The sequence below is a fragment of the Coptis chinensis genome, chromosome 8 (genome assembly GCF_015680905.1).
Source record: "Coptis chinensis isolate HL-2020 chromosome 8, ASM1568090v1, whole genome shotgun sequence".
Taxonomy (NCBI): domain Eukaryota; kingdom Viridiplantae; phylum Streptophyta; class Magnoliopsida; order Ranunculales; family Ranunculaceae; genus Coptis; species Coptis chinensis.
This window is the reverse complement of record NC_141463.1, coordinates 75,586,983-75,603,921: the sequence shown is the minus strand read 5'-3', so window position 1 is coordinate 75,603,921 and position 16,939 is coordinate 75,586,983. Positions and strand designations below refer to the sequence as shown.

General features: G+C 33.9%; 1 pseudogene; it reads left to right on the top strand.

Moving 5' to 3' along the window:
• Positions 1-6,553: 6,553 nt before the first annotated feature.
• LOC147483073 (importin subunit alpha-1a-like) lies at positions 6,554-12,766 on the top strand (annotated as a pseudogene).
• Positions 12,767-16,939: the final 4,173 nt, after the last annotated feature.

The window sequence follows — 16,939 nt, the reverse complement described above, 5'->3', positions numbered from 1 at the left end:
TATCATCTTTAATAAATTTAGAACCAACTGCTCTAGTCATGTTTACAACTCCCGATCAACCAAAACAAACATAATGCCCTAATTCTTTCAAATTCAAAGTAGAGTTAGCAAGATTTCAAATTGACTTCACATCACTGTTGAACAAAACTCCAAAAAATATTAACTATTTAAACTTACTTATGTTAATATAAGTTAAGTCACCTGTAATAAGAGACTCGTTTTCGAATCTCGCTGGAATAGTGGTAGCTTTTTTGTTAAGATGTTCATGTGAACATGAGAAAGAAGAAGAAAAAATTGTACCAGTTGTTATTAATGATAATTATGATAAAGAGGAAGGTGAGATTCTTGAAGAAGAAGATAATAAAGTGGAATCTAATGCTAAATCTGGTGAAACTAAGCCTGGAGGATAATTCAATCCGATATATTTCGTCCCCGCTTTATCGGTTGAATTGTAATTCAATTGTTTGGAGAATGAGTTTGAGGCATGTTTAGATTAAAAGGATATAAATTTATGTTTGTGATGATTGGTTTGATAGGGTGTTTAAATCATATGTTTTAGTGGAAAATGATATCGTGTTTAAATCACCTGCTAATAGGAGAGACTTGGAATCTGGTGATAAGGATTCTTATGAAACTGACGAAGCTGATGACAAGGATTATGAGTGTCACACCCCGAATTTCGACAGAATTCGGAAAAACAATATATATTTGTTCCCGACTCTTCGATTTTCGAGGTGTGATGCATTCTCAACTCCCAAAAACCCATAATCAGTTTAAATACGCGGATAATTAAAAACCAATAAAAATTTCAAATAAACAAAAGTTCTCTTCATTACAAAAATTCACAAATCTGATTAACTTACAAATCTCCTTTCAACCCTCTTTAATTATAATTACAACTGAAAATATAAAACAACATTTGTCTCAACTAAAATTTATGATGAACAAGGTAGTATTATGATATGACCTTTGGGTCTATATCACAATACACAAAAATATTCATTCATGTTATAAAAGCCGTAAGTAATAGGACTAATTAATCAAGTACGTCAAATTAGATAGGTATGTAACCTTTGGGTATCCAACTCCTATTCTAATTCATAATACACATTAATTATCCTATTTCAATTTCTTAAATTTTAGTAATAATTAACTTTTGGGCTAACTATCATATACTTGATAAAGAAATTGCAATGGTAATGTCATTTTTAATTCATGTGTTGGTATGTATAGTTTTCCAAATATTTCGGCCATTTTGGCGACATGCAATATTCAAAAAATTATAAATACCAAGAAACGGTAAATGGCATTTAGCATAAATCATGCAGCGGAAATAAATATCATGTCATAAATAAATAAATAAACATAAAACGAACAGTTAAGAAGCATGAGATTAGTCCGAAAAAATTATTCCAGAAAAATATTCAAAATCTGTACAAATATATTAACTGTTCATGCGTCAAAACCTCAATATTTAATGAGTCTGGTACGCTAATCCAGTGCATAGTACAAAATATCAGGATATAGGTATTTATCGATATTCAATTTCTGGATATGTATCGTAGATATATCCTCCTCTTTGGGGATATTTGACATTGTTTCACATGCAAATATCGTAGATATATCCAAAATATCAACAAATATCGTGGATATTGTGGATATTTATTAATATATTATGATACATTATTTATATTTATTTGAAATATAATGGTAAATATTAAATAAAATTGTTATATACACAAAATATCGCCAGATATCTCAAAATATCGCAAAATATCGTAAATATCGTCAAAATATCACCGATATTTACAATCGTATATATCTCTAAACATATCGTGATATTTATATATCTTTCTTTGAAATCTGGATAGATATCCCCAAATATCGCGATATATCAGGATATTTTGTTCTATGATCCAGTGATATATACCATGGTAAGGGTTGTAATAGTCCAACACAAAATCTGACCGTCTTAAAACATTAGAGTGAGCCTGGTCAATATCGTTATACACATAAACATGTCCGAAAAGGTATGGTACAATACACTATACACCACACAATAAAATATAGTTGTTAACATGTCCGGCACATAATGTGTAACATTGTGACCGAAAAAATACAAACAAAAAATACGGTCCTGTGACCACACTTAGCTTTACAGGTTTTGGGTTTAATCTCCCTGGTTGATACATAACTAGCATAAAAACCCCCTCATTACGTACTAACCCATAAAAATCCCCTATTTTTTTAAAATACCCAAACAAACCAAAATACCCCTGTAAAAATCGGGCTGACGTCATCTAAGGGTGGAATTCGAGCTAAACAAGCCGAGCTTTACCATGCTCAAGCTCCTCTCGCTAATTACACGAGCTTTAAATTGAGCTCGAGCTCGGCTCATATAGTTAAACGAGCGAGCTCGAGCTGAGCTTAAACGAGCCAAGCCCGAGCCGAGCCTGAGCCGCTCGGTCATTTTGCACTATAAATATGATATTTGAGCTAAACGAGCCGAGCTTCATCAAGCTCATTTGTTACACGAGTTTTAATTTGAGCTCGAGCTCGGCTCATATAGTAAACAAGCGAGCTTGAGCCGAGCTTAAACGAGCAAAACCCAAGCCGCGCTCCGAGCCCTCAGCTCAAATTCCACCCTTAACGTCATCAATCTTTACTTATAATTTCGGCTTAAGCACAAACCGGGCTGACGTCATCCTATGTAATCCTATATAAATTTGTATTTACATATAACAATATAAAATTACACAGTCTTCTTAACCTATTTAAATTTAAATTTTCATATGAATTTTTTTTTCATAAGAAAATTTAAATTTATATTTACATATGAAAATTCATATTTACATAACCTGTGTCACCTGTCAGTTGTCAGAAAAAACGTCTATGAAATTTCATATTTGTATATGTAAATTTGTATGTACATATGTAACTTCATATTTGCATATGTAAATTCATATTTCCATAACTCGCGTCACCTGGTTAGAACTCAAATGTCAAAAAAATGTCTATAAAAATTCAGTGACTGTAAATATAGTTTTACAAAATGTGTCTATATAACATCAAAATGAACAATCAATGGAGCAGCGCCACTAAGGCCAGCCGGACGACGAGAAAGAGGAGCTTGAACAGGTTCTACAGCAGGTAGAATTTCAAGGTTCCTATTTAAACCAGAATCGCGCAATTCCCCAATTGAGAGTGACATTTAAGTTCTAACTCACCTGTTCTAAGTATTATTATGCAGCCCAGGAACAAACCCACAATGTAACCGCCTCAAATAGCATATAAATGGAACAAACATAGAAAATATATTCATTTATAAATATGTCCAAAGGAACCAAACAAAAGTATCTATATACATAGCAGAGGAACTACCATTGGAGTTAAATGAGGTCAACCACACATGAATACATGATAAAAAGGAGGTAAGAATCCCACCATTCAAAATCTTCCTACCAGAAACCAACTATATATTCACTAACTACTAACCGTAAAACTAGCTATGTGATATGGTTTTAAAATCTTTCCAACCATCAAACTCTATCAAGCACTCTCCCAAATTCCAAGAGAGAACATCCATCATTTGAATAACACCGTCTAGGTGCTCCTATTTTCCTTCACTTGAATGGGAAAAACATCATTAATGTTGAATGTCGAGTAGATCTCAGCTGGTGTCTTTCCTTTCATCATGTCAGAGAAAGTCTGGACTACTAGATCAACCAAGCTTTTAATGTTCAGATAGTTTGCTGCCTGTAGAAAAAGAGAGCAAACAATTCCAATCAACTCGAGCTACCATCGAGTAAATCGAAAGAGAACATTGGACAAGAAACAAGAGCCCCTCAATCACACACATTATTGCACATACAAAGAATCACAGAACCTATCCTGGTATTTATGCAAGATTCAGATTAGTCTATACAAAAATTTACCAACATTGAGCCATAAACACCGATCTAATTTAATTTCCAAAGGAAAAGTCGAGTTTGCAGAATATGAAGAAGATATTAAAGACACTCAGTGCCCAAAGATGATGTTTCTATACATGACTCTCAGGCATCAATTATGGTAATAATGTAATATGGTATCATGGTTCAAATTAGCTCTGAAAAAAATAAATTCGAAGATGAATTACAACTAGATAAAAATGAGAGGCGGATCACTACATGCAGCGAGTACCGACCAGGCAAAGTACTACAGGCAGCGAATATCCGCATGAGATTTACTATTAAATCATCGTTTTATTCGTGTCGCAAAAAATGGCCTAGCACACTAATAAGCACACTGTGGTCGTGGTATTGATTATGGGGATCATTGGCACAATCAATAACAATATTCTAAGAAAACCCCCTAATTTCAAATATATATATATTAAGATAAACAATAAGATTCACATAAACCCTAGAAAGCAAAACAGAGAAGGGAAAAAATAGAGATGAATCACGCATACCAACATGATCTCAGACAAAGTAACTTGATCGAGGTAAATAATCATGTGTTTAATCAATCTTGATTGAAACGCAAATGCTTCTTCTATTACAACTTATTAGAGTCAGTTTCTTTGTGCTGATCGATGGGTTGAAAGAATCTATCAATTTCTTCATTGATAGATTCTTCTTGGTCGAAATTACGATGAATATGGAAAAAGGGTAAAACGGATAATAAAATAAAATAGGAAATAGAAATCGGACTGGAATTTCACTGATATTAGAAAACAGAGAGTTTATGTAATATGGGCCGATAAATAGAGAGGTTATGTGATATGGGCTGATAGGAAGGGGTTTACACTCATCTGGATTCAAACCAAGGGGCTGAGCCCCATTTCTTGGTTAGCTTTAATCCAAAAACAGTATCATAGCATGTGTACTGTTCATTAGAAACATGGCATCCCCAAACTTAACTTTTGTCAGTAACACAGAAATAATATGCCTTAAAGGTACACATGCATGTGAATTGTGAAGTGCAAACAAACGGATCTGTTGCATGATTTGACTAATATTATTTAGTTAAAATTTGGGTCTAGCTCCCACTAGAGTCCAGAGAGGATATCAAATACCAAAAAAAATATATATATATGCAAAGGCACGTATTTACCTTATAACATAACATACCAAGTTTATATATATCCTGACATCATCATGTTTGTTTTAATCCTCAAACTTCATTCTCAAATTAACAAATAACAGGATCTAGTTTGAACCAATAAAATCCATAAATTACCATAAAGTAGCCAAAAGAAATATTATAAAATATGAAAGGCTATCTAGTCATGTGCTCACAATCAGTTAAGCAAGACAACAAGAGTATTCTAACATAGTTTAGATTATATTCCAAAAAATTTATGGAATCACATTAAATAAATATCGGCAAAAACAACACTTTTAATATTATTGAAATCACAATTTTATAGGAAATAAATATGATTCAATCCTTTGCTCCGATACTATATGTAATACTAATTTAATAGTATTTAGAGGATCATAAATCATAGATTATTTCACATTATATAAAGAATGTAAATAATAAAACAATAAAATTGTACCTTGATCCATTGTAAGAGTGATGCGTTGAATCCGATAGCCAAACACCGTTTCTCTTTCAAACATTTATATTCTTTATTGTGTTAATTGTTGTAGTGTGAAAAATGGGGTTTCTACACTATTATATAAAGGATGGAGAGAGGACGATGGTTACACTCTTAATATTAAGGTTACACTCTTAATATTCCAAGTCTTTTTATCTCCCTTTCCCATAAAAGGTGAAACATAAAATGTAACCTTCTTCTCTTAATTAGCCAATGTAATTAAGGCATGAGTAAATATGATATTTACTTAGAAGTAACCCACACATCAATTTAGAAACCAAAAGTCAATAATGTTTTGACTTATTGACCACTTTATGGAAGATATGATATAGTGGTCTTTGGACTATTATATCATATCTTACAAATATTGCATGCTCCATCCTTTGGTTATCGGACATTAAATATAATGTCTATAATCTCTACTACTAGTATATCTATAATGATTGTGGCCTCTTAAATTCATCCGGGACTTTTTCTGACGCATAATACCCTTGATGAATAATAAAATAAGATGCCTAGCTATTTATTAATAAGGACTACTTTGTCTTTTTATGTATTTATAAATTTTTAGTACCGATATTGTCCTTAAATAAAACAATTGCTTAACACTTTTAAATAGGGCCAATCAGTCTTTTCATGTAGGAGTATATTAGAAAACCAAATCCACGCCATTCTCATTTGTACGCATTACTATTAATGTCATTTAATTAGTAATAATTGTGTTATTTAATAATAGGTTAAGAAATGGAAAAGTCTAATTAGAGAATAAGAACCGTTTCTTTTCCATTCTCTCCCACATCTGTAACTATGCTTACCCCTTCTTTGTCTCACATAAAATCTCTTAGAAGACCTCTCCCATCTCAAAAAAAATACAGGGGTCAACAACACGGCTAATCGAGCATAGAAATAGAGAAAAGGATGGGCGACTAAAAGGCGGATATTGTAAGAGTACCCGAACAAGAAAAAATGAACCAACTGATTGCTCAACAAAGCTCGACGAAGAGGTTGTTGAGGAGCAGTGAAGGTGAGGGTGGGTTGGTTTTTTTGCAGCTTGAATCGACTACGCAGTTTCGGAAGTTGCTTTCCATTGGTAAGTGTTATGTTATTAGTTTTTATTTATTTTGGTGCAATTTGTGACTGTGTTGTGTTGTGAATTGTTTATGTATAGAGCGAAGCCCGCCAATTGAGGAAGTGATTCAATCGGGGTGGTTCTGCGTTTTGTGGAGTTTCTTAGGAGTGAGGACTTTACACAACTTCAGGTTTGTTAAATGCTGTTTTTACAGTGTTTGAGTAGTGAGTAGTATTTGTGTTGATTATAATGTTGTTTTGGTTATTTTTGGGTTTGAGCAGTTTGAGGCAGCTTAGGCACTTACCAATATTGCTTCTGGAATGTCTGAGAACACCAGGGTTGTAATTGATCATGGGGCTGTTCCTATCTTTGTGCAGCTTCTTGGTTCTCCGAGTGATGATGTGAGAGAGCAGGTTTCCTATTCAGGTTGTGTGTTTGATAACCGAAAAACAGGTTGTGCATTTTTGTAGAAACTTAGCATCTTGTGAGACTATTTTGTTTTGGAAAATGTAGGCTGTTTGGGCATTTGGTAATGTTGTTGGTGATTCTCCCAAATGTCGACCTTATCCTTGGACATGGGGCATTAATTCCTCTGTTGGCACAAATTGAATGAGCATGCCAAATTCTCTGTTGAGAAATGCAACATGGACTCTATCCAATTTCTGCAGAGGCAAACCACAACCTCCATTTGAACCGTTAGTGATGAGTTGCATTTTATTTATTTGTGGGGTTATTAAGAGGTTGGGATTACTAACGATGTTATGTTCCTTTCGAAAAACAAGATGGCAGACAAAACCTCACTTCCAAATATTGAGCGCCCGATTCATTCAAATGATGAAGAAGTCTTAACTGATCGTGATGTGCATTATCTTACCTTTCGATGGTACAAACGATAAAATCCAAGCTGTTATTGAAGCGGAGTTTTGCCCTAAACTTGTGGAGTTGTTCCCGTGAGTACCGAATTTGATTCAATTAAGTAATTTTCAATTAAGTTCGGTTTCCTACCATGCTTTATACTTGAGACCTAATTTATGAAAAAAGCCTAATTTTGAATAATAAGTTACTTCATTTTAGTTGCATAGAGTTCCGTGGTTTATGTATTGATTTTATTCAAAGGCATTTTCATAAGTTTAAACTAAAAAATAATTCTAAAGTTTCTTAGTATGTCTAGAATTGGTGTCCCATCTCTACATGTAGTCATCCCACCACAATGGGGCTATATAATCATAACTTGATAAAATTATGCCTAGAACTTGAAGTCTTGATCTAAATAAATTCACCCTATTTGTCTAATATTTTTGAAAGTTAAAAATAGCTTAATAAAACAGAATAATATTTAAATATTTGCTCTATCAGAACCGATCTAGATTGTTTAGCATAGTTAGCAGTAGCATTTAAAGATGAGAAACTGGTGCTGAGATACCGCTTCTACATATTTGGTGCTTTACTGAATTAAAGAAGTCAAAAATAAACTTTATGGCCTCCCTTTATACTAAAGTCACTATTATGAATTATTTTTTTCCTGTTTGAGGAATAGGTAGCAAGGGTTGATTCCTTCTATTACCTTTTGAACTCCTACTGAGGGCAGAGCGATTGGGCAAGGTCGGACAGAGTGATATTGCTTTGAGATAATATAATCTCAATCAATAACGAATTCTGGCATAGATATAAGTCTTGGGGTAAGCCTTTCAGCTTCATCTCAACATGCAGCCAACTCTTCAATTTCAAAGTGCATGCAAGCTACTCATCAACGCAATGATATCATTTTCATTGTTTCTTTTCATTAGCGTAGAACTGATGGTACAAAATACTCAAAGTGGATTGATTTCTCGATGAGATTGGTGGATGTTAAAGGAATGAAGTAAATAAGGTCTTTTGGCATACATTATTAGTTACATCATTCTGTTAACATCCACTAGAAGATACTGAATTTTCTCGTACAATGTTTGCTATTCAACATCTCTGTTGAAGTAAACAAAAGCATTAGCATTAGCATTGCTCATTGCAACCGGTCAGGCGAAATGCATGAAAAGAGAAAAAGGGATTGCTTTTCTATTAAATTAAGCCATTTACATTACCACATTACTCCTTGCGGACTTTCAAATTCAAGTTTCTCTTTAGTTTAGAACCTCTAATTTACTATTAAACATGAGGTTTTTAGCAGATTGGAACAGATAACTATTTATCTTTTCGGGGAATAGAGCTTGTGTGTCATCTATTTTCAGTACCTTTCCACCCAAAAAAAAAAAAATCGCATTACCCACTTTAGTTTAGGCGGTTGAGATCAATGATGTCTTTTGGTGAGAAAAGGGTATCATATCTATATCAACTTTTTTGCTTTTCGATCTGACAATGACAATTCCAACAGGAAGTGCTTGGCGAGAATCTTACTGACTTGGACGACTCTGCATTGTTTTGTTCAGATTGAATTTCTCTACCTATTTCAAATTTTATTTGATATATCAAGAACAACCTGGTAAATTATAAGAGTGAAGGGAAAAGGTACACTGTTTCTCTCTTGGGGTCGTCTATGTTGTCATGATTTTTCTTTTTCTATATTTTCCTTTCTTTTTTCGCTTAAATGAATGTTAGGTTTCTAAAGAGCCTACTAAACATGAAGTTTCCAAGAACTTGCTAAACAAGTTGTGTGTTGGTTGCTACTGTCTTACAAGTATCTAGATGAGAAGTGATTTTGTTAGGTTGTGTGGTTACCTACTAAAGCGCACATGGGGAGTTACAACCCATGCTACTTACAGTAGTAAGACACACAGATATTTGTATAAGGACAAAATTGTATAGTTCATAGTGGCACGTAGGACAATTCCCTGTTTGGATTCTCCCTCGAAATGGGTTTCTTATTATGGTGCATATGTGCAATAGAACCGAGAGTGTGGACAGTTCCCATTTTAAGTTTTATGAATTCAACTATTGTTAGGTTTATGGTTGATGCTAATTGATTCTTTAGTTTTTGAATTCGCCAAAAGGATAGGATTCATGTACTAATTGGTCTTTATTTTTCACTGTAGGGATGAAGAAGTAGATTACTGCCCCCCAATAATATCTCAACCTACTTTCTTTGTCAAGGTCTACATGGAAGGAAATCAAATTGGCAAGAAAGTTGATATGCTCGCGCACCAGAACTACGATAAATATGGCAGAGATGGAAGTGTAAAGTCAGAGAACTTTATCAGGTTACAAACTATTGCATTTTGAAAAAAAAAAAATTCTTTATGCATAGTAATTCACAATCAAATGTTTACAAGTATATTACTGTGTTTGTCATTTGATATTTAGTTTTAAATTGTAGGGATTTCTAATTAGATGCCAACTTGGTGAACGTGAATTGGACTGGATGTCGAGGCAAGTATGTTGTTCACCAAAGCTATTATAAAAAATGAGATTGTTTAGGAGGTCCTGGCGACAATAGTCCAGTCTTTAGGAGGGCGTTTGTCCACTCATCGAATCAATACTGCAACTTAATTAAGTATTTTTGTTAATATTAGTGTCATAATTAAATAATTATAATATGAAGGCCTCTAATTAAATATTGACAAGGTTCAAAAATGATCTACAAAAGCTACTATATGAGATGAGAATTTGGTTGTCTCATCTCACAAGTAGTGCTTCTACGGCTAACCTTGTGCATTGAAATTTATAAATTTCTTTTTGTATGGTAGCATGAGTACATGACACTGTTAGAAATGACATACCCAAATATTCACTTTGTATTTACTTCTCTTCCTACTTGCTAATTGATTTGTATTAGAAACTGTTTTTGTTTCAAACAGGCCAGGACTAATTAGGGGTGTCAAATCTTATGGGATACATTTTATCTGAATGTTGTGAAGTTCTGATATTCTTTCCATCTATAAACTTTCTACGTGTCTATTGTATATATATGTTGTAGTAATTAAAATCAGGAACTGACATGAAATGCCCCTGTTCATATTTGTGAGGGAGATACTATGCTTATGCAGAAAGTTTTCCTTGATTAACTTCTTCACTAACAGTTTTGCAGGTTGACACAACACTTTTTGTTAATCCGACATTGATATATGAATTTGTATATGCACTTAAATGTTAATAGTATTATTTGACTGTTTGTTTTCTGGTTGATTTAAGCGCATGCACATGTTGACAAGTCAAAATGTGTATTCTTGTGTACATTCAGATACCAATAGAAGATTGACCAAATGTAATTTTACACATTTCCTATGGAGCACAATTAAGAAATTCTTCAGTGATGAAGATGGGAAGCCCTTTACCTTGCTGATGACAAGGCTGTAGTACTTCACCTTACACATTGAAGGAGCCTGTAGGACGAACGTACTTGTGGGCTATTAGATAACCTTTAGCATAAAATAAACCATACTGACTAGCCTTCCTGACCATTGTCTTATTTTTTTTTGTACTGTTTAAATGTTTCTTTATGCAACATAATTACTTGGATACATACGCCTCTTCTTTTTATTGTCACAGTACTTACTCCTATCCTTCTTCATATGGTTAAGTGAAACCTCTGAAGCACTATTCAGATTTGCCACCTCCAGGAAACAAAAGGTCGTACTTATATTTGCAGCTGTACGATTTTCCTGCGTCCCACCAATGGAGCGAAGCAAGTAATGAAGAAGTGGATGGAAGAACTCCAGGGTCAGCCATGGTCCAGAAAAGCCAAGTCTAACGACCAACCCGCTTTCAACGCAAGACTTTGAATAAAACCTGGCCGGGCCAGTACTCAATTTCTTTTCTCTTGCTATTTCCCCACATTTTATATTTTTGTTGTATAGTGTGTTTGATTTGAATTGGAATGGGAGAAGTGTTTGATGGAGTGAGTATATCGGTAATTGTCCATTTATTATAAATAAACCTTTACGCTTTTAGGATAAAAAGGAAAAGAAACGACTCTTAAAATGGAAATGTTATTCCTCATTCTCAATTGGAGTTCAAGATGAAAAATGATATACTTGAGATGGATCCTTGGGATTGTTCACCAGGTAACCCGCAGCTCATTTACAATTTGAACCACTTTATTTCTGAGTTCATGATGCTAGAATTACAACAGGAAAATGGAGATAAATAACTGGAGAGCAAATTCGGTCCTTATGGCGCTACTATTCATTAGAATGAATAAATAGAGAAGCAAAAATTCTCCCAAACTCATGAGGTGAAAGTGAGATACTTAGGTTCATCATTTGGCTGATCGTCAAGAAATTTAGTCAAATCGGGATGATCTGGATCACATAATTAGCAAACAACTTCTGAAACTGTCTCCTTTGTGGCTTTGCCTCATCTGTTTCTCCTTGAATAGTGTGTGATTTTTTATGTTTGAGTCTGGAAATAGGTCCCTAAACCCTAACATATGTTTCTAAGCTAGACTGTGTTTTTCCATCCTCTAAAATGACGATGTACAATATAACACTGGATTGCTTATATACAAACTAATTGGTGACTGAAATCATAAACTAAACACAATCAAACGCAATTCGAAAAGGATTGAAAAATGGTGAATGAATAAGTTGTCCGTAACAGACAGTTCAAGACAATTAGTTGGAGTAGACTCCTCTGGTGAAGGTGTCAAGCTGACTTTGGAACCATCACCGGTGGTGAGCGGACTACACTAGAAGCCGATGTTGTTCGATCTTATCTCACCGGAAGGAATCCATTCACAGCCGGGCTTGATCTTGACAAGATTGGTGTAAACACCGATAATGTTGGTCGTATCCCGGTGAATGAGCTTTGCCACAAATGTTCCCGTGTCTACGCTTATTGGTGATGTCATTCCCGGGTCCCATGCTAGCTTACAAGGCGTAAGAGGATGGTGTTGCTTGTGTGGAGTTTATAGCAGGAAAGGAGGGTCATGTTGATTATGACATGGTACACAGGGTTGTATACACTCACCCCGAGGTGGCATCTGTTGGAAAGACCGAGGAACAGTGAAGACTTTTGGCATTGAATACCGTGTGGGCAAGTTCCCTTTCCGGCAAATAGCGGGGGCCAAAGCTATTGATGATGCAGAAGGGTTGGTGAAAATAATTGCGATCGAGAAAGAGTCCGACAAGATATTGGGGGTTCACATCATGTCTCCTAATCTTTGGGGAACTCATTCATGAGGATCTTGTCCGCCATGCAATATGGAGCTTCAAGCGAGGATATTGCTAGGACATGCCATGCACATCCAATAATGAGTGAAGCCTTGAAGGAAGCTACAATGGCCACTTACGACAAGGCCATTCATATCTACTACTTTGGATTTTTCTAAATTTTATATAGCTCTTGGGAATGATTTCGACAAGTTTCTTTTGCGACACTAAGCCGTTTTTCTGCACACCTAAATCAATTGTTCATGTTATTACATACTAATATTTCTTTTTGTGTTTGTCAATGCGCAAGTGAAATTGTAAAGGAATCATTTCTTTCCCCGATTTCATAAGTGGGGAAGCAATTGACGATTGATACTCTTCATATTGTTCTATGCCATCTTTTCTACTTAAAATAGAATTATGAGCGGACTTCCTTATGTTATAACCCCAATTTGTTTGAAAAGAAAATTCTATATAATGTGTTTGTCTTTTTGTAAATAATAGTTTTGTTCTCGGCGAGGGGCCATTTGACATTCTTTTCCCAATAGTATATACCTATTACAAAACATTACAGATGTTCTTTTATACTGTAAACTTCTTCGGTTTATGACAGATTATGCTTTCACATTACAGACAATATTCCGAAAAGCTTGCCTAATATGTCTCCTCCCATGCTTGCTCTAAGGAGTCCACCCTCTGTTCACCATTGCACAATTGTAAACTCTATTAAAAAAAGAATAAGTTCTACAAGGAGAGCCAGAAACCCAGTGTCTACTAAAACTTACATCGTCGCAGAGCTGCAATCAACTACAAGCAGTTTCAGTGAGTATCACCTTCTTGGAGAAAAATGGAGAGGGATCACTCGGTTCTGTTTTATGTCCAATGTTACATCCAGTGAGTTAGAATGTTTAAGACGACTCACCATTTAATTAGCTTATCGATGTTTTACATATTTACAATGTTTTATGTAAAGGAAGACGAGTGTATATAATTAATGAACTGCAGTTTATGATATTTATGTTATGCATGATTGGCGTTCAACTTGCTGGTGTGCTACTTTTATGCAAAAATAAATGTAGAAGGAGTGCTTTATATATGTGATTGACTTAGTGGGTGTTCGAATGTCAGATATTGCATCAATGATATGGATGTCACATGGATGAAATAGCATATGTAGCTATTTCTTTGGTTTTGCATTGAAAGTTGAACACATTTATAATGATATACAATGGGATCTAAATACTACCGAAAGAAATTTCATTGTTGCATTTGTCACAAAATCTTATTTTTATTATTTTCTATTTTGCTTATAGGGCCAATTTCAGAGGCTACTGTGTGAACAGAAGTACACTTACATAAGTTCATAAAAGAATCTCATAAATTGATGATATGGTTTATATGCTTCTTTCATTTGTTATTCATGTGCAGAGCACGTGCATTTTGCTAGTATAAATAACTAACAAAGAAGGCTACCTTTTATTCCGCGAGAAAACTATCCACACAACTTCTTTGATATGGTGATAAGAAAATGAGAGACTTAAACCCACAAAAGTGAGAGGATATGACATCACCAGTCATTAATATCACCCTAACAAGGAGAAGCTTACTTGAAGATTAGTGGGGAGAAAAAACAAAGAAGAAAAACAAACATCCGAGTATCCTAGCATGGTCATTAAATGTTTGTTTTTGCATGTTAGAACTGAGGAATCTCTCAACCCACAACATATTGCCCAAGACCTTTTCTAGTCATATATTTCGATAGACATATTTTTTCTAACCAGTAAAAACAAAATTAAAAAACCCTTAAATTGAGACTTGAGATAAGCTATTTACTTACCATTTTCTTAGTGCATAAATGTTAGCTATGCAGCTCTGAAAAAGAAGCTAAGATTGAGCTCAAGTTCTTTGCTCTTAATATTTTATTAGTTAGTTTACCATTCTCTGGGGTAGTGAGCGATGAACTTTGTGAAGATATTACAAGTTGGAAATTATATTCTAGGACTGCCATTTTGATGATTGAACAGTATCCAGTTATGTTCAATGGATATTGTCTCTTTATTTCTCTCATTAAGCCAGTGGAATGTTGCAGGAAAGACCTTGATTTGTTTTATAAAGGTTGATCTTCGGATAGTAAACTAAGTCCCGCTTAACCATACTCATTTCATGTTAAGGATAGTGCAACAATTTTTTTGATGAAAGCATTTTTTTATGAAAATAGGGTACAAATATTTATGTTTTTTATTATGGACCACCTGGAACTGGCAAGACAATGCTTGCCAAGGCCATTGTAAAAGAATCTGGAGTTATATTTATTAATGTGAGGGTATCTAATTTGCTGAGCAAATGGTTAGGTGATGGACAGAAACTTGGTACGTGGACTTATATTAAACACTGTTGACCATCACATCATTTAAGGATATTATCAACTATTTGCTATCGACTTACGAGTTGTTCAATAAATCAATTTTATTATTATTATTGTTATAATTCATTAATAAATTTAACATAAATATGGATTTTGGATTTTTTTTTCTTCGTTTCAAGTAGTTGTGTAGAGTGTATGATCGTTGTATTTTATTTTTTTTTGACTTATAGATTTCTCCCATGTAATGTGGGTGCAATTTTCATTTCATTGTAGTTAGTATTTAATTTGAGACTTAGATTTGATTAGAACTTGATTGCTTCAATTTGTTGCATAACTTGCAGTTGTAGATATAGAATAAACCCCGGATTTGAATTTTCTTTTCTTACTTCTTCTCCAGCATTTTCTTCTATTGACATGGAGTTTTGTACACCCTAGCATTTGGCTAAGTTCAAGACGAGAAGAATATGGATAGATCAGCGAGAGCACTTTCTTGGTTTACACTGAGCTTAGTTATTTAGTAGTTAATTACTATATTGTTTATCATTAGCATTTGTTGTAGTGTGGACTCAAGAGCTTCCTCTCTTAAAACATAAATGTCTTGCATAATTTTTTATTGTTTATAATTTTTTTTATTGTTTGAAGTCTAGAACGAAATATGACAAATAATTGGCGCTGAAAACTTTGATCAATTAATTTATTGGATGAGTTTTAAAGAATTTTGATACATAATAATAAAATAAAAAAAATTAAATAAAAATGGTCTCCTTTCGTTGAACAAATTAATTTATTGGATGAGTTTTAAAGAAAAACAAAAATAATAATGGAATAAAAAAATTTATCAATAAAAATGGTCCGTTTTTTTGTTGAACGGGTTTACAAAAATCTAGTAGATAAATTAAAAGAAAAACAAAAACATATGGACTAAAAATATTCAAAATAATTGATGGCTACCGTTGTTTTTGGACTGCTGCTTTTTGTTTTGCATATATTTCTTTTTTTTGGTCGGTTAGTCACTTCAGCTGCTGTACTATCTCCGTCAAATTTCAAAATATTTTAAAATGGGCAGATGGCCCTTTTGTATGTATGGACCAAAATATCCGATATATTGCCCATATATATCGTTTTTTATACAAATCGACATTTCGATATTTTTCCGATATATATCTACCGAATATTAAACTCTTTTTCCGATATATATCGGAATTTCCGATATAAAACTTTATATCGCCGATATAATATATATACGATATTTACGATATATATTGTTTGACTTTTTGACCATTTTTTTATATAAATCCGATATTTCCAATATATTTCCGATATATTTCCGATATTTTTGATATTATATTTCTGATATATCCGATATTTCTGATATTTTAAATAGTTTGGACTGGTCACAAAAAAAATAGTTATATCCGATATATATCGGTTTTTGGGTACACCGATATATTCATCGATATCGATATTTTGGTCCTTGGTTGTATGTACGAATTATCATCACACCTCATCGTTCTATAGTGAAAATGCTGGCTTTTATCTTTGGCATTCAGTTGCAATAAATTAGGGGTGTAAAAAGGCCCCAAACACTCTGCATGCCCGGCCCATGGGCGGAACAAGCTCTCGTGAAATTTGAGGGCGGCAAGCCTTAATGTTTTGCAGGAAGAGTAAGGGCCTAGGTATAGAAGCATGAGGATGGCTCTCAGCCCGACCCTCAAAGGCTCGCATTAAGGCCCTTACAACTTCTCTATGTAATTTTATTATATTTTGTTAAAAAATAATTGTATAAATAGTTAAATAAAAAAATATGTTTTACATAAATTAGTGCCTTGTGTAGGCTC